General features: G+C 45.5%; 1 long non-coding RNA gene across 1 annotated transcript; it reads right to left on the bottom strand.

Moving 5' to 3' along the window:
* Positions 1 to 961: 961 nt before the first annotated feature.
* LOC109022539 lies at positions 962 to 20,182 on the bottom strand. The gene is made up of 4 exons (XR_004496291.1): positions 19,798 to 20,182; positions 8,336 to 8,588; positions 3,204 to 3,265; positions 962 to 1,065 (listed from the first exon to the last, which is right to left on the bottom strand). It is a non-coding gene; the product is annotated as an uncharacterized LOC109022539 (long non-coding RNA).
* Between the last annotated feature and the right edge of the window lie 1,998 nt (positions 20,183 to 22,180).

The raw sequence follows: 22,180 nt of genomic DNA, 5'->3' as shown, positions 1-22,180 counted from the left end.
TAAGGGTAGAATTTAGTTTGCGGGTTCTGGGATACCCATGACCTACATCCGCTTGTTTTAAAAGATGCTGATGTTTCTGAAATTAAATGTATACTTCAGTTTCCCTCTTCAAGTTAGAGGTGTGCAGGTTAAAGGAAACAGTCTCCTCAGAAGGGGTTTTCTCTAATGCCTTTTACTGAAATATCCTTTCAAAGTGGGTCAGTTAAATTGCCAATTTTAGAAGCAAAATACGTTTTTGAAAGTCTACAAGGCAGCGGAAGGTCAGGTTCAACCAGCCTGACCCTGAATTGTCTACCTTAAATGCGTCAGTGGTTTGGGTTACCTGGGTAGTTGAAAGGTGAATAGTTTAGCATTCGTACGTGGCTGATGCACCACAACATTGCAATGGCAAAAAAAATAAAATCTTTCCATGGTTTATATCGAGGCACGAATGCATTTGTTGGCAGTTGTGAGGCAAGATGTGAAGGTCTGAGGAGAAAATGTGCCTCTTGGAATTTCTGATTTCTGATTTTCTGGGTTTTTTTCCAAGTTCCAAGTAATTATTTTATAATTCTTAATGCTCTGAAGTGAAGAAAAAAAGAAAAAGAAAGAAGATTACTATGATTTTCCCCATGAGATTAGAAGTTCCCTCACGGGATCTGCCTTATTCTGGCACAAAGCTTTCTCTTAGCTAGAGATCTGGAAGCTGGGACTAAAAAAGGCTTACTGAAACAAAAACCAAAAGCAAACAAACAAACAAAAAAAATAAAGATTACCAAAAGCCTTTTGAAATGAAACCTGCCCCTTCTCTTGGCTCTGGTGAGAGCTTTCTTGAATGTAAATTGCTATTTAATTACTTTATCCGGCTGACATTCTTCAGGTGCCCAAATCTGAATGTGTTGGCATTTGACGACACTTCAAAGAGTGTTTTAGAATCACAGCATGGCTCTGCAGACCCACAGCCCCCTCAAGGAGCCAGGTGTCACCAAACCCAGGGACTCACCCTGTGGCATCTCCTCCTCGGCGTCGCTGAAGTCGTACGGGTCGTAGGAGCCCTCCTCGCCTTCTGTGCGCGCCTTCTTCCGTCTGGAGGGGGAGGAGAGGTCACCCAAGGGTTTGGGTGGGAAAGGACCTTAAAGTCCATCCTGTTCCACCCCCTGCCATGGGCAGGGACACCTCCCACTATCCCAGGTTACTCCAAGCCCTGTCCAGCCTGGCCTTGGACACTTCCAGGGATGGAGCGGCCACAGAAACCATCCAAGTGCTGGAGCTCCAGAGTCCTGACTGGACATGCTGTCAGTTAAAAGAGAACTTTATGCTTTTTTTTATTTTTTTTTTAATTGCCATCAATTAATTTTATGATGCCTCAGAAAAATAAGATTGCTATTTATTTATTTGTTTATTTATTTATTTATTTATCTTTCTGGAGAGAATGTATTTTCTTCCTTTTGAGTGCATATTATTGATCCCTATAAATAGGGCAGAACTCTCCCTTCTTCATTCAAGTACTGCATGACCCACTCTGCTTTGTGGAGGTCATGTCTAGGGTTAGACTGAGCCTGAGTTCAGGGGTGACCTGTGAGGAACTCAGAATTTGATGCAGCGAGGCTCTGAGCACTCTGATTAAACAGTGATGTTTAATTTTAGTTTAATTTAATTAAATCGTGCTGTGAGCAGATGGTTGGGTCAGGCACATTCAGAGATGCCCTTCAAACTGGTTACATCCAGAGAAGGACCAGGAAAATATTTGGAGGGCTGGAGCCCCTCTGCTCTGGAGCCAGGCTGGGAGAGCTGGGGGTGCTCAGCCCTGTGCTGGGTCTTGCTGAGCTGGAGCTCATTTTCCCACAGCAGCTCTCCCAGTGCTGGGCTTTGCACTGGGAGCTGGAAAGGTGTTGGGAACACCCTAAGTGTTAGGGTGATAAGTGAAAGAAACACCCCAGTGTTCCTGCTGGGCAGGGCTGGCACAGCATCAGCTCTGTCCCTCCATTCCCCTCATCCAGGGGCTGGGAGTGGCCGGGATGCTGGGAGGGGACACAACCAGACAGCTTCCCCAAATTAGCTAAAGGGATATTCAATACCAGGGGTGTCAGCTCAGATAAAAGCTAGGAAAAGGAGGAAGGGGGTGCATTTGTTATTTACAATATTTGCCTTCCAGAGGAACTGCTCTGAGTGCTGAAGCCCTGCTTCTCAGGAAGTGGCCAGACATCACTCACTGATGAGAAGAAGAGGATAAAATTATCTTTTTTTCTCTCTGTTTGTGCACAAACTTTTGTTTTTATTATTGTAAACTGCCTTATCTCAACCCAGGAGTTGTTTCCCGTCTTATTTTCTCTCCCCTGTGCAGCTGGGAAAGGGGAATGATAGAACGGCTTGGAGAGCACTTGGTGCCCAGTCAAGATCCTCCACCACAAGCCTGGAGAGGAGAAGGATCCAGAGAGACCTCAGAGCCCCTTTCAGGGCCTAAAGGGGCCCCAGGAGAGCTGGAGAGGGACTGGGGACAAGGGATGGAGGGACAGGACACAGGGAATGGCTTCCCACTGCCAGAGGGCAGGGCTGGATGGGATATTGGGAAGGAATTGTTGGCTGTGAGGGTGGGCAGGCCCTGGCACAGGGTGCCCAGAGAAGCTGTGGCTGTCCCTGGATCCCTGGAAGTGTCCAAGGCCAGGCTGGACAGGGCTTGGAGCAGCCTGGGATAGTGGGAGGTGTCCCTGCCCATGGCAGGGGGTGTAACTGGATGTTATCTAAAGGTCTTTAAAACTCCCTTCTAACCCAAACCATTCCTTGATTCTAGGAAGTCACTGCACCAATCTCCCACCCCTTGATTCTTACACAGGAGACACAGCAGAAAAGCTAATTATATAATTATAATTATATAATAATGAATAAGTAAAAAGCCTGTATTTTCCCTTCCCAGCTGCTGCAATAGAAATGATCTTCTGCTTCGTGCCTAAATTTTCCAAGCACATCTAGTGGAGATCACAGTCAGACATCAGCTGTGGTTGCTGCCAGTGGTTGAAATGTCCTTCCATAACTCATATCTAATGGATACTCAATATTTGGGAAGTCGACTTTAAGAAAATGAGCCACAAAATTACATTTTAGGAAAGGGGCATTTGTGGAGCATTGAGAGGTCAGTGCTATTTACCCAAAATCCAGCCCTTACTTTGTGTTCCACCACCCACCACTTTCAAACCAAATTAAATTTAAAACATTTGTTTTCTCACCAGTATATCCCTGTATCCCAGAGCTTAAACTCAGAGTTGCCAGGCAAGTCTGATAGGGCAGCCTGCAGAAATAAATTCATTTTTATTGTAGCCGTTTTCCTGCTCCCAGGTAAAATATGAAAATTTTGGTCATTCATTGTGAAATCAAAAAATCATAGAATCATAGAGTAATTTGGGTGGGAAAGAACTTCTGAATGTCACCTAGTCCAGCATCCTGCAATGAGCAGCATTTTCCACTGCATCAGCTTGTTCACAGCCCCTTCCAAGATGATCTTGAATGTTTCCAGAACCATTTCTTTTTAAGAAGGGAAGTTCTATTTTTCTGCTTTTTTCTTGCAGAGCAATCACTCCTGGCCACAACATTTTGTGTGCAAGAAGGTGTCAGAATCCAAAAGTTTTACAGAATAAGTGGCTCAGAGTGGTTTTGGTGAGAGTTGTAAAAGCACCAGTGGGATCCTAATTTTTGATCCCTTTCACTTGCTGCGGTTCAATTTGACTAGTTTTATTTTAATTTTTTTTAATAATTAATGCAAATTCACCACTTTTCCAATCATATGCAAATTCTGACCACAGTGCAATGAAGTTTCCAGAACCATCCCAGGGAGGGATTTCAGAGAATAAGCACTGCTGAAGGTTTCCTCCTCAGAGATGTGGCCTTGTGAAGGTGGGGTGGGGACCACGGGTGGCTGACAAAAACCCCATGTCCCTTTTAACCTGAAAGATGCCTCTTAACCAGACCTGATCCTTCCCTGCTGGTGCCATGGGTACAAGGGCAAAGTGAGGAGGTGTGTGCCAGGCAGAATGGACCATCCCTGATTCTTTTTCTCTGCCTGAACTGGCTGTGCTTTTCCAGCTGGGCTAGAAAAGGAATTGTGCTCCTTTGTTTCAACCAATGTGCAATTCTGAATGACTGTGGCATTTGAGTGCTTGAGGGGGGCTTGTAAAAAAGAGAGAACAACTTTTTGCATGGGCAGATAGTGGTGGGACAAGGGTAAATGATTTTAAACTGTCAGAGGGCAGGTTTAGATGGGATATGAGGAAGAAATTGTTCCCTGTGATGGTGGTGAGGTCCTGGCACAGGGTGTCCAGAGAAGCTGTGGCTGTCCCTGGATCCCTGGAAATGTCCAAAACCAGGTTCTTGGAGCAACCTGGAATAGTGGAAGGTGTCCCTTCCCATGACAAGGGGTGGAAGAAGATGATCTTTAAAGGTCTTTTCCAACTTAAACCAGTCTGTGACTCTGTGATTAGTGGGAAAAAGACAAATGAGGTCAGAGCAATGAACTTGTGGAGGATAGAAAAGTTCTGGCTGATGAGAGGTTGATATTCTGATTGCTGTTCACATTACCTGTGAAAGCCATCCTGTACTGAGCAGTGGGAAGATTGTTTAAATGTACAGGACTGACATGAGCAAATACAAGCAAACTGTTTTCCCTTTAATCAATTAAAGAATTGCTAAAAGCTCTTCCATTATAGTAGCTGAATTTAGCCTCTTTTTTCACATTTCCCTTTATTTTATTTTCTTTTACTGTGAAGACTGAAATGCTAAAATGAAATGTGCCTCCACCCCAGGGAAATCCTCTTGCTGCTTCCTACAGCTTCCAAAGCCTGTAAAAACCTTCATGGCATCCCTCCAGCGACAGACCCCTCTGCCCTCACCTCTGCTGCCTGCCCTGAGCCCAGGTGGTTCCCTTGGCACAGCAGCAGTGAGGGAGGTGCCAGATATCACAGGGCTTCTGTGGTGCACAACATCTGATGGCTGATAAGCAGCTTATGTGAGAAAGACGGAAGGCAAAGTACCCAAATGTCTCATCATCCCAGCCTGAAGTTGGTTTGCAAAGGATTCAAGCATTTACCATATAAAGTTGCATTGGGCAAAGTTAATCAGGTGATGGGGGTGAATGCTAATCAGAATGTTAATCAGGATGATTGCTTGTCTGTCCTATTTTCTTTGTTTTGCAGAAAAGTGAAGATTGGCAGAGCCTTTCTGCATGTTTGCATGAGACCTCTGTTCCTTCAGGGGAGAATAAATGAGGTTTTAAACTGGATTAAATGGTCTCATACCCTGAGAGAACCTGGTGTAGCTGGTGGAAGAGCAGATCAATGGTAGTGGGTCAAGAGGTGGGTCTTGGTCCTCTCAGGAAATAATTATGAAGAGAGAGGGGAGAACAGTGATGCTCTTAGAGTGCTCAGTAATCACCAGAGATCCTCCTTGATAATGATGCCCAAAGCATTTTGTGTGGTCAGTGTCTGCTTTTGAAAGACTGAAATGATGAAGTGGATTATATCAAGTTTACAGAAGTCTTCTGTTTTGAATCTTTTCAATGTAAATATACCAGCATATATATATATATTATTTTTTTTTTTCATATGAGGAAAACTGCCTTCTGGGATGAATTCAGCACTTCCTGAAAACTGACAGTTGTGTCAATTAATGCCCAATAAAATTGCACTTTATTTCACACCCATAAATACTCTGCAGCATGCTCTGAAGGTGGATTTGATTTGCACCCTTGTGTTTATTTACTGTGAGCAGGGGCTTTGCTCAGTGCAGAATTGCTGAAGGCTCTTTCCAAAGTGGTTTGCACTTTAGGGCTCAAGTAGACAGAAATTGGATCAATTTTTGTACTTTCTGAAGACAGGGGAGCTTGGTAATTTCTAAGAATTATTTCTTTCCTGAATTTAGTAATTTTTGATCCTGGTTATATCATAATTGTTTGGCTAATAAAAGTCAATGGAAGAGTGTGTTTTTTTTAATTAGTGTAAAAAATCACATTTGCAGTGATGAAGGAAAATGAGAGAAGGTGATAGACAATCACTGAGTGTGACATATGAAAATACTGCTGTCCACACTCCCCTCCATTCCTGCTGTGCCAGGTTAAATCTTATGGATGCTCTTGTCTTAAAAAGTTTGGAAAAGGAAGGAGTGAGATTGTCCTGCTGTGCTCATTCCATGGCAGAGAAAGCTGAACAACAGCAATTTCAACATTCTGTGCTATTTCTTACTTTCCAAAACATTCTTGGTGGACCAAAGTACTTCATAAATTCACCAGAAACAAAACATTTTTTGTTCTTTTTATAAGATAACTGAACAGAGAAAGAAACTGGTCCTTATTGATGGAAGATGGTTCATTCCAGATGATCATCAAACATAATTATGAGCTTTGACTATTCAAAAGTCCTTTTTCTTTTAATGGTTGTTGGTGTTTTCTATTATTTCTCATTTATGGCAGTGTAAGAAATCTCTGGCTGTAATATCTGGGATTAATAATTGCTGAAATGCAGGAGGAACAGAAGATGGGGAGGATATCCTTTGCCAAGCTACCCTAACACAAAGGATGCTTACCAAGAGGGGACATCACATCAAGAAGCTAAATTTTAGTTTCTGTCTTGTTTTGCACATTTTATTTTCCTCATGTTTTCGAGGAAAATATTCACTTTTTCCCCACTCATATTTTTGACAGGATTTCTCTGGGGTACTTGACCAGACAGTAGGCTGAAATATCTTTTACTTTTTAAGTTGTGGGACTATTTCCACATACATCCCGATTCTCCAGGGTTTTCTTTTTATTTTGGGGCTTGCTCTGCCCACTGTTGGAGGTTCCAGTGCTCTGTGCTGTGCTCTGCAGGTTTCCTTTGCATTGATGTGGTGCTGAGCAAACCCAGGTGGTGTGGAGGGGACGTGTGCAGTGAGATATGAGGTGTTAAAAATCCCCTGTTGACTCATTCCCAGGTAAAACTGGGAAGAGTTTACATCAAATGCTCACAAACCCTCATGGGTTTAGGACTGAAATGGGGCATCTTGGTGGTTAAGATCCATGGACTGCCAGGGGTGACACAGTCCTTGCCCAGAATGAATTATTTGTGTATCTGGAGTGAAAGGGGACCCAGGGGATAGAATTATGGAATGGTTTGGATTGGAAAGGACCTTAAAGCCCATCTCATTCCAACCCCCTGCCATGGGCAGGGGCACCTCCCACTGTCTCAGGTTGCTCCAAGCCCTGTCCAGCCTGGTTTTGGACACTTCCAGGGATCCAGGGGCAGCCACAGCTTCTCTGGGCACCCTGTGTCAGGGCCTCACCACCCTTGGAACAGTTTGTCTTTTTACCTGACTTTACTAAAGCACCTAGATGGACTCAGGAGCCTTTTGTATGTCTGGGTTTTCCAAACGACTTTGATGGAAAAAATGAAGTTGTGCTTCGTTGCATTTTTCTGTCCTTAACAGAGATCCAAAATGCTTTGAACAGGCTGATGCCACTCCTCATTCTGCTGCATCCATGCCCTTTCCTCCCCATCCATCCAGCAAAAAATAGCAGCCTTGTGGATGATGCACAGAAAGAACTTTTTTTACATGTTTGTTCATTTATTTATTAACAGCTTTGAAATTTCTTTTAGTGGGGTGAAGATGGGGAACAACCAGCTGAGCTGAATGCCTGAAGTTAGACACCTGAATTCATTGCCTGGCTCAGTGAACAGGTCAGCAAAACCATTTTCAAGTTGTTTGGCTGTTTTTCTTCCTTAGCTGCAGTGTGGTGTGGGTGGGAAGATTCAGAAGTTACCTCTCATGGAGATGTGTGGGCTGGTGTGTGTTGTGGCTGAGTGGATATGGGATAACTGATGTCAAAAAACCTTTTCTGTGCAGATTATTGTTATTTATAGCTCATTTTTGCATTAAATAAGTAAGAAAGACACTTGGACACAGAGGGTTTTCAAGAATATGCTGCCCATGTTCTTTATGATTATTTTTTTTAATAATTTAATAGCAGATTACTTGGGCTGGCAGTGCTCAGCAAAAGGCAAGGTGTGGATGCAAGTTTGATAGAGAAATGAAATAAAGATGGTTGTGGCTCTGCAGGTCCACATTGACTTAGAAATCTGCTGAATATTTCAGAGCCAACAACTTAGTATGTGATATTTTGAGCCTCTGGTAATCATGGAATGGTTTGGGTTGGAAGGGACCTTAAAGCTCCATCTCATTTCAGCCCTGGAATGGACATGGACAGGGACGCTTTCCACTAGACCAGGTTATTCCAAGGCCTATCCAACCTGGCCTGGAACACTTCCAGGGATGAAGGAAATGCTGGAGTAGCCCTGCTTGCAGTGATGTTTATGAGAACCAAAAGCCTATCCCAAACCTTTCCAGGTGCCTCATCCCAGGCACCCCTCTGGGGACGTTCGGAGCGGTAGCAGATCCATCCGGGAGGAAGGGCTGATGGGGCTGAGCCGAGGCAGAGCGAGACAAACCTTCCTGGCTTGGTGTTTTCCACACTGCTATAGCTGGTTGAAGGGGACCAAACCTCCGAGGAAGACGGGCTTGGTTCCGTTTGACCAGCCAGAGCAGAGCATAGCTCCGGACCACAGCACGCGCTCGGCTCCGCTGCTCCGGACCTGCAACGGGAACGGGACACGTGAGACAGGGGACACCGGGACTCACCTCTGCTCAGGGGGACAGGAGGGTGGTGCAGCACTTATGACACCACCCTAGGAGACCTCACCATTGTCCACAGAGTCATGGAATGGTTTGTGTTGGGAGGGACCTTAAAGATCCTCTCGTTCTGACTCCCCTAAGTGGGGGCACCTTCAGCAGCTCTTTCCTTCCTGCTTCTTTTTGCCTATTTTCCCATTCTTTCTTTTTTGCCTCTTTATTTTTTTAAGTTATTTTTTAAACAGTGAAACAAAAAGGACAATTAGGGGGGAGGAAAGACCCCTTCTTTGTCCATTGAAGGGAAGTCTACTGCCAGTTGTCATTCAGGCATCACTTTTCAGAGCCACCCTGAGCCCTCCAGCTGTACCTGGAGCCTCAGCAAGGAGACAGCTGCCAGAGACCACGAGCAGCAGGGCATGGAGCAGCTTCCAAACAGGACAAAAGCAACATTTTTCCAACCCTGTGCATAGGCCCCTTTCCATGTGCATGTGGTTTCTCAGGGACTTAGAGTTGTTGGATCACTAAGGTTGGAAAAGACCTCTAAAATCATCAAGTCCAAGTGACTTGATATGTTTTTCTCTGTAAAACATCTTGATTAGGAGGGGCTTTTACCTCTTTTATTTTTAAACTTTTTTTTAATTTATTTACTTATTTACTTTTATCTTCTCACTGCTCAGTGTTGGGGGGAATATTAATTTGAGTAACCTCTGGACTCCTGCGCTTGCTTCATGTTTTCTCTTTGTTCATTGGGGTGGTAATTAGCAAGGGAAGCATCAGCAACTTAAATTCGATATTCCCTATGGAAACATCTACCTTACTGCCAAAGAAACACATCCTACAATCTTCCAGTTACAAAATTCACTTCATACTCTGCCCCATCAATACTAGAATGTTTGAAACCTGAGAGAATTTGGGAAGAATTAGAGTTTTTTTACTTTATGTCATGGTCTGGGTGTAGATGCACAACCAGAGGAGGGAGGGAAGAAGAGTTAAAACAGTGACCTTGACCCCCCAGACAGGCTCTAAGTTTTCCCAAATCTTAGCCCTGTGTCTGGGTTATTTCTTCTCCTGTGTCCTTGCCAGTGTGTGTGTGCCTGTAGCTCAGTCCTGGCCTGTGCTGTGCAGGAAGAGTCACTGCTGATCCCAGGCTCCAGCAGAACAGACCAGGAACAGCTGCAGAAAGTAAATAAGGGATGAGATTCCACTCCAGGGTTAACCCCCAAATTTACACAGTCATTCGAGGCTAGGGACAGGCTCAGCTGGACAGACTGAAGTTTGGCTTTTTTTGCCAGCTCGTGAGCATCTGGCACCATCCAAGGAGCCACAGGTTGTCTGGGACAGCCACATGTGATGTGCAGGTGTGGCACAGCACAGAGCTGAAAAAGCCCCTGGAAGCCCCTGGAAGCCCCTGGAAGCCCCTGGAAGCCCCTGGAAGCCATGCTCTCTCCAAGGGCACTGGGGGCATCCTTTTTGGCAAAAATGATGGGTGATGTGCCACAGACTGCAACAGGTTTTCATCACCACAGGGATGAAGAAACCAGCAGGTGCAGAAGGGAAGGGCTGGGTTTGAGACACGGACAATGGGTTGAACAGCAAAGTCAGGCAGGGAACACAGGTCAGGATTCACACCCCTGCCTGCCCATTCCATGGGGTGCCTTTTGTCACACCTAGTTTTTATGATTAGAACCATGAAATGGTTTGGGTTAGAAAGGATATTAAGAACCATTCAATTCCAACCCCCTGCCATGGGCAGGGACACCTTTCACTAGCCCAGGCTGCTCCAAGCCCTGTCCAGCCTTGGACACTTCCAGGGATCCAGGGACAGCCACAGCTTCTCTGGGCACCCTGTGCCAGGGCCTCCCCACCCTCCCAGGGAACAATTCCTTCCCAATATCCCATCCATCCCTGCCCTCTGGCAGTGGGAAGCCATTCCCTGTGTCCTGTCCCTCCATCCCTTGTCCCCAGTCCCTCTCCAGCTCTCCTGGGGCCCCTTTAGGCCCTGGAAGGGGCTCTGAGGTCTCTCTGGATCCTTCTCCTCTCCAGGCTTGTGGTGGAGGATCTTGACTGGGCACCAAGTGCTCTCCAAGCCGTTCTATCATTCCCCTTTCCCAGCTGCACAGGGGAGAGAAAATAAGACGGGAAACAACTCCTGGGTTGAGATAAGGCAGTTTACAATAATAAAAACAAAAGTTTGTGCACAAACAGAGAGAAAAAAAGATAATTTTATCCTCTTCTTCTCATCAGTGAGTGATGTCTGGCCACTTCCCGAGAAGCAGGGCTTCAGCACTCAGAGCAGTTCCTCTGGAAGGCAAATATTGTAAATAACAAATGCACCCCCTTCCTCCTTTTCCTAGCTTTTATCTGAGCTGACACCCCTGGTATTGAATATCCCTTTAGCTAATTTGGGGAAGCTGTCTGTTTGTGTCCCCTCCCAGCATCCCGGCCACTCCCAGCCCCTGGATGAGGGGAATGGAGGGACAGAGCTGATGCTGTGCCAGCCCTGCCCAGCAGGAACACTGGGGTGTTTCTTTCACTTATCACCCTAACACTTAGGGTGTTCCCAACACCTTTCCAGCTCCCAGTGCAAAGCCCAGCACTGGGAGAGCTGCTGTGGGAAAATGAGCTCCAGCTCAGCAAGACCCAGCACAGGGCTGAGCACCCCCAGCTCTCCCAGCCTGGCTCCAGAGCAGAGGGGCTCCAGCCCTCCAAATATTTTCCTGGTCCTTCTCTGGATGTAACCAGTTTGAAGGGCATCTCTGAATGTGCCTGACCCAACCATCTGCTCACAGCACGATTTAATTAAATTAAACTAAAATTAAACATCACTGTTTAATCAGAGTGCTCAGAGCCTCGCTGCATCAAATTCTGAGTTCCTCACAGGTCACCCCTGAACTCAGGCTCAGTCTAACCCTAGACATGACCTCCACAAAGCAGAGTGGGTCATGCAGTACTTGAATGAAGAAGGGAGAGTTCTGCCCTATTTATAGGGATCAATAATATGCACTCAAAAGGAAGAAAATACATTCTCTCCAGAAAGATAAATAAATAAATAAATAAACAAATAAATAAATAGCAATCTTATTTTTCTGAGGCATCATAAAATTAATTGATGGCAATTAAAAAAAAAATAAAAAAAAGCATAAAGTTCTCTTTTAACTGACAGCATGTCCAGTCAGGACTCTGGAGCTCCAGCACTTGGATGGTTTCTGCGGCCGCTCCATCCCTGGAAGTGTCCAAGGCCAGGCTGGACAGGGCTTGGAGTAACCTGGGATAGTGGGAGGTGTCCCTGCCCATGGCAGGGGGTGNCTTTAGGCCCTGGAAGGGGCTCTGAGCTCTCCCTGGATCCTTCTCTTCTCCAGGTGAGCACCCCCAGCTCTCCCAGCCTGGCTCCAGAGCAGAGGGGCTCCAGCCCTTGGAACATCTCTGTGGCCTCCTCTGGACTCTCTCCAGCAGCTCCAAATCCTTCTGCTGCTGGCCCCAGGGCTGGAGGCAGCTCTGCAGGTGGGGTCCCACCTGAGGGGGGCAGAGGGGCAGAATCCCCTCCCTTGGCCTGCTGGCTGTTCTTCCTTAGATGCAGCAGGAAAAAAAAGGATAATTTTGCTCTGCTCCATTTCTCTTCTGAATTATCATAACCTAGGAGTTGGTTCTGTACAAGGAGGACAGGATGAAATAATAGTTTGACAAGCGCTTTCCTGAATTACATCTAGGAGACCGCAGGGCCTGGGTCGGATGCAGCAGCCCTGGCTTTGATTCAGACTGAAATTTTGCAAAGCATCTTGGTGGCTGAGGAACATAAATGTCATTGGTTTCAGGGTCTATATTGGTACATTTTATAGGGCTGAGGTGCAGGCACAGGAACTCAGTGGTTTCTGCTGTGTTTAGCACAGTTGCTGGCACAGTTTTGACCTGTGTCAACTGGGACTGACCCAAACAGTTCCTAAGCTCAGCTTTGCCATTAGAACTGGTCAAGGGCCACTCCCAGTCAGGAGTTTGAGGATGGTTAAGTTGTGAACATTAATCAGTGAAACATACATATGTTTTTTAATCTTCAAACTAGATCAGGTTTGTTAAGGGTATTTTGGGGTGGAATTCCTAAAATTTCCCATGGTAAGTGAAGTTCTGAAAACCTTTCAGACCTAAGCCTTAATGATAAGAACAGTTGCTTCAAAAAAATTCCCAAATTCTTCCTTAAAATAAATTAATACTGACTGAAAACTTGAGCTTTCAATATTTGGCCTATAGTGGAAGAAAGTAAAGTATGAGAAATGGTTTGAACTCCTCAGTTCCATGTAACAGGATCTTGAGAGTATCCTGGAGACATTCAGGATGTCTCCAGCCTGTTCTAGAGGGCCTTAAAGGCAACTGATCCACTGTTTGCAAAAAAAAAACAACAAAATACAAAAAAAAATTACACTGAGCTCATTGCTAGACAAAGTTACTAGAAGAAAGTATCAAACAATGCTCAGAGGAGGAAGTACAATGAATTAACCGTCAACAGTCCACTGCACAGCTCCTGTGCCTATAACATTCATTTTAATGAATTAAAGAAGATTAAAGAAGATCTTCTTATGAATAACTGGAGTAAAGAGGAGAATTTTGTGACATCTGCATCATACTCAGTTTTGCTCCTCACCCAGTGCTTTTTAATTCTTCCTCTGTGCCACTTAATCTGATTCACTTTCCACCATCTGAGAGTGGATGGCAACATGAAATAGGGTAGGTTTAGACTAGATATTGGGAAGAAACTCTTTGCTGTGAGCGTGGGGAGGCCCTGGCACAGGTTGCCCAGAGAAGCTGTGGCTGCCCCTGCATCCCTGGAAGTGTCCAAGGCCTGGCTGGATGGAGCTTGGAGCATCCTGGGATAGTGGAAGGTGTTGGAAGTAGAGCTTTAAGGTCTCCAAACCTTTTCTATGACTTGTTCTATGACTTGTTGATGCTCTCTGGGATGTACTGATTTTCAGAAAGCCCTTGAAAAGCTCCTTCAGTATGGTGTGAATATCATTTGGATTAGTTCAAATCCACAGTCTACTTGCTCCATGCTTTTTCCAGCAAAGGGTGCTCAGAACAGGGTTATAAAATAGGGTTATAAATATCCTAGTTATCAAATCTGCATGGATTCAGGAATTTGCAACCTTTTTAGATGTTCAGATCCTTATGTTCCCTCTCTGGGTGCTGTGGGCACAGTGTAGAGTGAGTATAAACTGCCTGGCTCTATTTGACCAAGTCAAATTCAAATAAAATGCAGTTACAGGAAATCTCTGGAGTCCTTGCAGCTGCTGGGAGCAGAGGACACAGGTGAAGTCTCCCTGAAACCACACACTTCCTTACATTCCATAGCAGCATAATCCATATGGGGATATAAAGAAGCATGTAATCTCATAAGAGAAGTCTGGGTTGTGCCCTCTGGCCAGCAGGACAGCTCTGCATCCTCCACTCCTGAAGGGGAAATGCTGCTCCCTGGATGTGTTCCAGAGCCAACATTCTGCTTCCTCCTTGGAAAAGCAGTGACAGCACAACCCTTGTAACTTCCCTGTGTTGCCCTGGAGAATTTTGGGATGTTTCAGAGGGATATTTTCAGGTGGTTCCAATTTTTCCAGTGCCTGTGTGTCAGCAAACTTTCCTGTGTGTGCCTCTGCACAGTGCTGAAGTGCATGTTGGAGAAGGTCCTGGACTTGTTTTGACAGCCTTAAAATCCTCAAAAATGAAAAAAAAAAGTCACATGAGTGCAAGGTGATAGACTGTGTTCTTTCCTCTCACTTTATCATTATTATTTGTATTGAGGCAGGACCTGGAGGACCTGCCTGAGCAGAGGAGTTGCTCATACACACACAGGGATGTGGTCCCTGCTCTGGAGAGCTGCCTGGCCAAGCAGGCAGTGCCTTCAGAACCAGACAGCAGCTCACCAGAACCTGGCCTGGCTGATCAGAAACAAGTTTATGTCCAAGGGTCACACACAGAGTGGGTTTGGCTCAGAAGGATCTGGGGGGCTCAAAGCAGGAGCAGCTCAGATCAGATTGCTCAGCACCACATCTAGTTGAGCTTGAATCCCCCCAAGAATGGAGTTCCCTCAGTTTTTTGGGGTCTTTCCTGGAGTTTGACCAAGCAGATGGTGAAAAACCTGTTTGGTGATACCTAATTGGAATTTCCTGTGTTCCAACTTGTGCAGTGCCCTGGTGCATCTTTGAGAGGAGCCTGTTGTGGCATTGAGGGATGGATTTCTGCTTTTAATGATAGAAATGATCATTGGAACTGAAAAGCAAAGTATCCTGGTGTCCCTTCCTATGCTAATCCTTGATTTGGTGTTGCTGCACACTCTCATCCTCAGTAGGGCTGGCATCCTCAGGGATGCTCAAAGGAGTGTTTTGGAAACAACTGGTTGGAATAATTTTGTTCAAGGAGCAGACTCACAAAGATGATTTATTTCTAAGTGGAAGCTTCTCTGAGGATGGAAAAGGGGAGGGAGGACCCAAGTTTCTAATACAACCAGTCCACACAACTATACAGAACCCTAAAATAAAATAACTCTTTCTTTCATATTTTCTCTTCCTGAAGAGCCAAAAGACCAAGGAATGATCTCAGGTGGTGAGAAGCACTAAAATCAGTGTGGGAATAACCCCAGGCTTTGAAGGAAACATAAATCTCTTTGAAGGCAGGCCCTAGTGAGGGTCCAGAGCACAGAGCAGCACTGCACACACTCCTCAGAGGCTCCAGCTCTCCCCAGAGCACGGTTCCCCCTCCCCAGCTTTGCTGCCATTCTCCAGGCATTTTATTGTGATGGAGAAGTTGGGTCAGTCTCTCTCTGTGCCTGCAGGGCTCTCTATGCTCCCCTGTGGCAGAGGTCTTCCCCTACATGATGCTATTTCAGGAAATATCAATTTTGCAGTGTCCCCCAGTGTCTGACATTGCTGATTTTTCACATCTCACGTGCAACCACCTCGGTTTCTCTGCCCCTAAAATTTCTCCCTGTCTGCTGTTCAAACCTGTGTCAGTGCCTGATTAAGGATGTCTGCAAAAGGGTTTAGGGTGGAAATCCATCCCATGGCACTGCTTGTCCTGATACTCAGCTGGGGCAATGGATTTATAGACTGAAGGGTGTACAGATGGCTCAAATTTATTTTCATTTAAAAACTTCATGATTCTGATATTGTACATGCTGCTCTAAGTAATTTTGCTTGTACAGCAATCCCTATTGACTGCAGTGAAGGGATGGCTGTTGGGGGAAAAACCTGTCTTAAAGCCAGATAAAGACTTTTCTTTGTGATTTCTAGAGAAATTCATGGCAGGGAATTTCACATAGCCATTATTTCAGTAACCTGATCAAACAAATAAATGCAAATTCTACAGAAAGAGATGAGTCATGCAGTGACCCAGGGAATTACATAGTTTAAACTTCCCAGAATCAGGAGTGGTGTCTGAATTTCTATTATTTACAGATTTTTGCACCAAGCACAACAGAGGTGTTAAAAATATCTAGAGTAAAACATTCCCATTCTTTTTCTTTTTAATGTAAATCAGATCAATGTTATAGGAGCATTCAAAATTTTAATTGAATGTTATTCAGCATTTTAATTTGATACTGAATTTAATTCAATATAATATTTACTTCCCAGTTAGATGAAGGGCTTTGACTCAGAGGAGGTGAGGAAGAGGAGCCTTGCTGACATCAGGGTAAAACTTCCAGAGATTTCAGCAGAGCCTTGGCTGTGGATTACCAGACTTTTGAGTGCATAAATCTGTTTACATGAGCTATCAACAGGAATGAATGAATGAATGAATGAATGATTTCTTCTTAGCCTTGTTAGCCCTCAGTTTAAAGCCATTATAGATGCTTGCTGGTAGCATTTTCTTAAATTTCTCATAGGCCTGTATCAAGATACTGTTAAAATTCTGGGATCAGAAATGGGTTCATGGTGATTAATGAGGAAACAGACTTAGTTACTTGAAAGATCCTTGATCCAAAGTGTGTAGGTAGGTAAATATTCCTTATTTATGTACATTATTCTAGTCCAATTTGTGGACCAGGATTTTAAGATCTTATGTTAGCATAAATGGGAATTTATTGATGGTGTTAAAACCTAACTGGAACAAGATTTGTGTTAAATACATTGGCTGGAATCAGCTGGGACTGTTGCAGTAAAGACTCAGGCTGGATTTTCAGACCTCACTGTTCCAAGATTTATAAAACTCAAAACAGGCAGAATGAAGAAATGTGGATTAGGAAATTAGCAAAATAGAAATGAAAGAGCTGACTGGGACATTTGGGCACAAAAGTTTGGCAGGAATGGCCATAAAAGCCAGGAAGGAAAGGAAGGAAAAGCAGGAATTCAGTAGGATATAAATGCATCCATTTACAGCCAGTATCTCTCTTTTTTTGCCTACCCTGGAATATTATATTCCTTGTGAACAGCAGATATGCAATCTAAGAGCCAGCAGCCCACGCCCTTTGGAGCCACTTGGAGTAACCCAATCATCTGAGGCAGATGCAGAGCCACATCTGTCCCTCCCTGGCATGAGGAGGAGGAGGAGGAGGGAAGAATGGGGCAGCTGTCCTCCGGGGCTCCTTGTGACTGGGAGGGTTTGTCACCGGGGTGGATGGGAGGTGATACTCCCAAAATGGGCTTTCTGATACCCCTGGCATTCGGGCAGTCACTTGTCTGGGCTCTCTGTCAAGTCTGTTTTTCCACCCTGGGTTGCAGGATGAATGCTTTCCTGGCAGCAGTTGTTACTGGAGGGAGGGAGGCTGCTCAGCCTTTGGTTTCCCTGCCTACACCCACATGCACAGAGAGGCACATGGATGTGACAGCAGTGCAAAGAAGGGAAGGGATAAACAGCACTGATCCCACTGATTTAAAGCCAATTCCTAATGCTCTGACCTTCTCCAGAGGAAGTATTTGAGCCCAAACCATTTGGAATTAACCACCTCATCGTCCCCCTGTCTGCACCTTCCATGAGGCCAAAGTTCATGTAGAGCCTTTTCTTGTCTCTTTTGCAGCTTTTCTGTGGGCAAGTCAGTCAGGTTAACATTTGAGTCTTGTGAGCCAAATCAGTTTTCTCAGGGGAGATTTTTGAAGCAGAGTTTCATCTTAACCCTATCTTAACCACAGCCTCCAGGAAGCTTAAAACTCAAGAAATCAAGTTTGCAGCTGTCAGCAAAATATTGCCTATATCTAACCTGAAATTATATTTAGGCCCCTGGGTTTTGGAGAAGTTTCAAGAGCCTGTTTTGGGTTTTTTTTGTTTTTTTTTTTTTTTTTTTTCTAACTCTGGTGGGGTTTCATGGGAGTGTCTCAAAGTTTATTGAGTTTGCTTTAAAATGGTGATGAGCTCTCTGCCTAAGTGGGGACAAGGCCTCAGTGAGCAGCTCTGGAACATCACTGAGTCCCAGTGTGCTGACTTTTAATTCCTTAAAAAAGGGAGGCATAAGGGAGGAAATAAGTGAGTTGCCCAAGGCTATTTTGAAAGGTTGTGTGAGAGTCACCAGCAGTCATTTGTCCATCCTGCTCATCTCCTTGTTATACTTTCTAACATTTTTATTTCACTATAAAAAGATCTTCATATTATAGTTCTCTAAGTTATATTTTCTGTTTTGTCTGGTGATTTTAAACTGAGACCTTTGGGCTGGTTTAGCTCCATCATGTTTTATTTAACCAGTCTGATTCTTTGCACCAGAGAAAAGTAACTGCCCTTGAGCCAAGCCCATCAACATTCCCAGATTTTGGGTGGGGAAACTGAGGCACATAGGTGCAATAATTTGCCTGGAACAAACTGGAGTGACTGTAGGAATGCCCATATATATTCAGCATGGCCTCCCTTGCTCCTTGGTTTTCCCTTTTCCCCCATATCTTGAATGCAAATTAATTTAACAATGCAATTTACAGTAACTCTCCCTCAAGAAGCCCAGCAGGATTTTTTCCATTGGCTTGAAAAAGAGGGGAATCATCCTTGTCTTTTTACTGCACCTCAGACTGTTTATCTGGGGATTTTTGGGTCTCCTCATGTCACAAACCCTTCCCCAGGGAGTTCCTGGAGGGCAGGATGCCTCTTGTACAGCCTTGGGAAAGAGGACAGAGCTCTTTTTCCTCTATTTGGGTTTGTTTTTTTTTTGGTTAGTTCTTCTACTTGTGATCCAAGAACAGGGAAATGAAGGAATGATTACAAGAGGAGGATAAACCCACACTGGGCTTTGACAGCTTCAGTCATTCATTCCCAGTTAAATTAAGCAGTAATTCCAATAGGCTGGAAAAAACCAGGAGCCCATGGAGAGCAAGGACCCACAGGACAGGGCCCAGGAGTGTGTCCAGAGGGGGCTGCCTCTCTCTGCTGACTCCAGAAGGAGCCAGGGGTGACTGTGCTCATCATTAAACTGCTCTCTGAAGGGCCTGAGGGTAACAGGGGTGGATTTGGACCTGTGGACATCTGGTTTTCCTTAGTGAAATGGGGAAACCACCTCGTTGTCCAATAACAATTCTGGAGCATTAAATAAATCAAAAGTAGAGTGGATAATATACTTTAACAGCTGGACATGGTGAGAGGGAGGCACCAGTGGGAACCTGCTGGTCACTACTTATTTCAAGGTGAGGATTAAAACCAGCAGGTCACTTCCCCTGGAAGGTTTTCATCATCTGGGCACCCTTTGCTGTCAGAGGAGGCTCCTTGGGAGCAATCTGAGATTGCAGAGCTTTCCAGGGATTAAATTGTGCACCCTACAGCCCTCCCCAGCAGCCCCTGGGTCCCTGAAGGGATGTCTTGTGAGAGGAGAGACCTGGCCAAACACCAACCCTGCTGTCCCTGAGAACAAAACCCTGGGTTTGAAGATGCTCCTGAAAATCCAGCACATCCCTGGGGTTGTTCTGCCCACAGCTGAGAGCCTGAACACACCCACTTTGAAAGGATGCTCCAGTGCCACAGCCACAGATTGCATCCAGGCAGAGTGGTCTGATCCCTGGGAATTTGCTATTGAGTCTGGGGCCTGGTTTGAACCATGAGGATACCACCTCACCTCCTTTCCCTTTTCCACCCATGGCATCTTTTGCCCTGCCTGGAGTTCCTTAGGATGCTTTCCACAGCCCTGGATGTGAGGCACTGGCTGCTGCCTCTGCCTTCCAGGCTTGGACATAAACCTCACACACGGGAGATATTACATCAGAAAAAAAAGGAAATGGCACACCTTACCTTCAGCAAAGGAGCAGTTGGTCCCTTCATCCTCCTCTCGGGTCCTTTGTGGCTTTGTGGCACCCCAGGAGTGTTATCTGGGCTGGCATCTCCAGCAAAGGCTGGGCTTCATCCTGTTCAAGGTTTCCCCAAGGAAGCAGGAGCTGGGGTGGTCAGAAATGCTCTCCAGCAGGCAGCCTAAGCATGGGGCTGCCCAAAAATCTCTTGAAGCAGCTGATCCTACTGACCCCTGTGTGTGTGTGAGGGTGTTTGGGGATTTGGGCATTTCCCCCTGTTCTATACTCCTCTACACCAATGTCTCCTTTCCCCCCCTGCTTTCCTCAGTAATAACCGTGTTAAATTCCCCTCGCTTCCCTCAGTTTTCTACCACCTGCGCTCATTTCCCCCCACCTCGCCTCAGCATCCTCTCAACCCCCTTGCGGGCTCTCTGGCTAAAGGTTTTCCATCAGTATTCCCGTCTCAGGGCAGAGCAGCCTGCACCGGCCCGGGGCTGGCTCCTCACATCCCGAGGATGATGATGATGATGATGATGATGCTGCCATCCATCCATCCATCCATCCATCCCTGCCCTGCCCGCCTGGCCCCGGCCCTTTTGTATCGCCCAGCCCCGGGGCCAGCCCGCCCCAGGGCCCCGGCCCCACAGCTGCCCGTGTCCTTTACAGCCCCTGGCCCTTCCCGATCCCTCCTGTCCGCCTCAATCACCCCGCTGACAGCGGCCTGCTGAGTGACACCGCTTCAGCTGTCCCGTTTCGGCATTTTACCCCTTTTTCCGATGCTGGAACTCAGGCCCGGCAGGAGAAAGAAGGAAAAAAATATAAAAAAAACCCCACCAAAGATTTGCAGAATAAAGCCACTTACTGCAGGTACAGCAGAAAGTTTTTATCTTTTAATGGTCAGAGGAGGAGGAGAGAGCTGGATTTGGAGCTGGTCCAAAATCCTGATGGGTTCTTTGCTTAGAAATGGTCAGAGGAGCTGGGCTTTGGCAAGTGCTGGTGTCAGACAACAGGGGCTGAGCCCAAAGCAGTTCCATGAGCCACAATCAGTACAGCCAGGATCCTCCCAACCCTGCTGTTGTTAAAAGTGTGCCTTTTCACCTCTTCTCCATCACACATTAAAAAAAAATACTGTTCCTGGGAGACTGGAAATGAGTCCACTGGTGTGGCTAAAAGTTAGCAGAGAATTTTTGACTGGCAAATAATATTAATCACAGAGTCACAGAGTCCTGGAATAGTTTGGGTTGGAATGGACCTTAGAGATCATCTTGTTCCACCCATGGGCAGGGACACTTTCCACTAGACCAGGCTGATCAAAACCCCACCCAGCCTTGAACACCTGCCCTTTTTTTCTTCCTTATGTTGGAATTTTAAAACATCTTCACCTTTCTCAGAGTTAGAGAAGCAAATTGCAAGCAAAGCTGTCATTCTGCTTTTTACCAGACTCCTATGAGACATAAACCGAAATGCCCTCTAAAATTATCTACCATTTCCCCTCCATCTTCTGTCAAAATCTCAATGCTTAGTGTAATCTTGCTTCATAGGGGAAAATACTTCTGGAACATTCTCAGCATTTTTTTGGAAGGGAAATATTTTTGTGTTAAAATCAGAGTGACCATACAACCTTGCAATCACTTCCAGAGGTTTGAATGCTCTCCTAAAAAGAATTATTAGGATGGGGACAAAAGGCAGGGGGCAGGATCTGTGGTGAAAGACAGGCTGTAATAGGATTATTTGAGAGAGAAATGACCAAAAGTAAATGAAACAGGCCCAGGCAATGTTGCTGGGTGCAGGAACTCCACCATCCTCATTGCAGGGACATCCTCAGCATCTGGCTGAGATGATTTTTCTCCCCTTTTCTAAACACAGTTCAGGAGTTTGCATAGGGTAAGACACATCCCAACAGGCAGCTGCATGCAGCAATCCTCTTTTGGAGGTTGAAGGGCTTCAATAATACCAGTGTGGACCATGTGGCTTCACAGCCAGCTGTGCCAATCATATTGAATTTACTATGTCAGATGCAAGGGAAAATGTGATTTTTTTTAAAAAATGAAACATTTGCTGTGCCACAATCTTCCCAGATCTTGGGCACATCATCCCATGCCTCAATTTCCCAAACATAAACAACATTTTGACACTGCTGCCCTCTCCCAGGGTGGGATGAGGACCCAAGAGACCCTCTGGGGCACTCAGATATTAATTAATTAATCACCCATTAATTCTCAGCTGTGAGAGTGGTGAGGCTCTGGCACATGGTGCCCAGAGAAGCTGTGGCTGCTCCACCCCTGGAAGTGTCCCAGGCAAACTGAGGCTGACAGAGGGGTTTGGTGTCACTGGAATGTGCTGGTGCTTGCAGGCAGTGCCAGGTTTCACAAGGATGTGAGGATGGC

Source organism: Parus major, chromosome 3, assembly GCF_001522545.3.
Source record: "Parus major isolate Abel chromosome 3, Parus_major1.1, whole genome shotgun sequence".
Lineage (NCBI taxonomy): Eukaryota > Metazoa > Chordata > Aves > Passeriformes > Paridae > Parus > Parus major.
The sequence above is the reverse complement of the archived record's forward strand: the minus strand, read 5'-3'. Positions and strand labels throughout refer to the sequence as shown.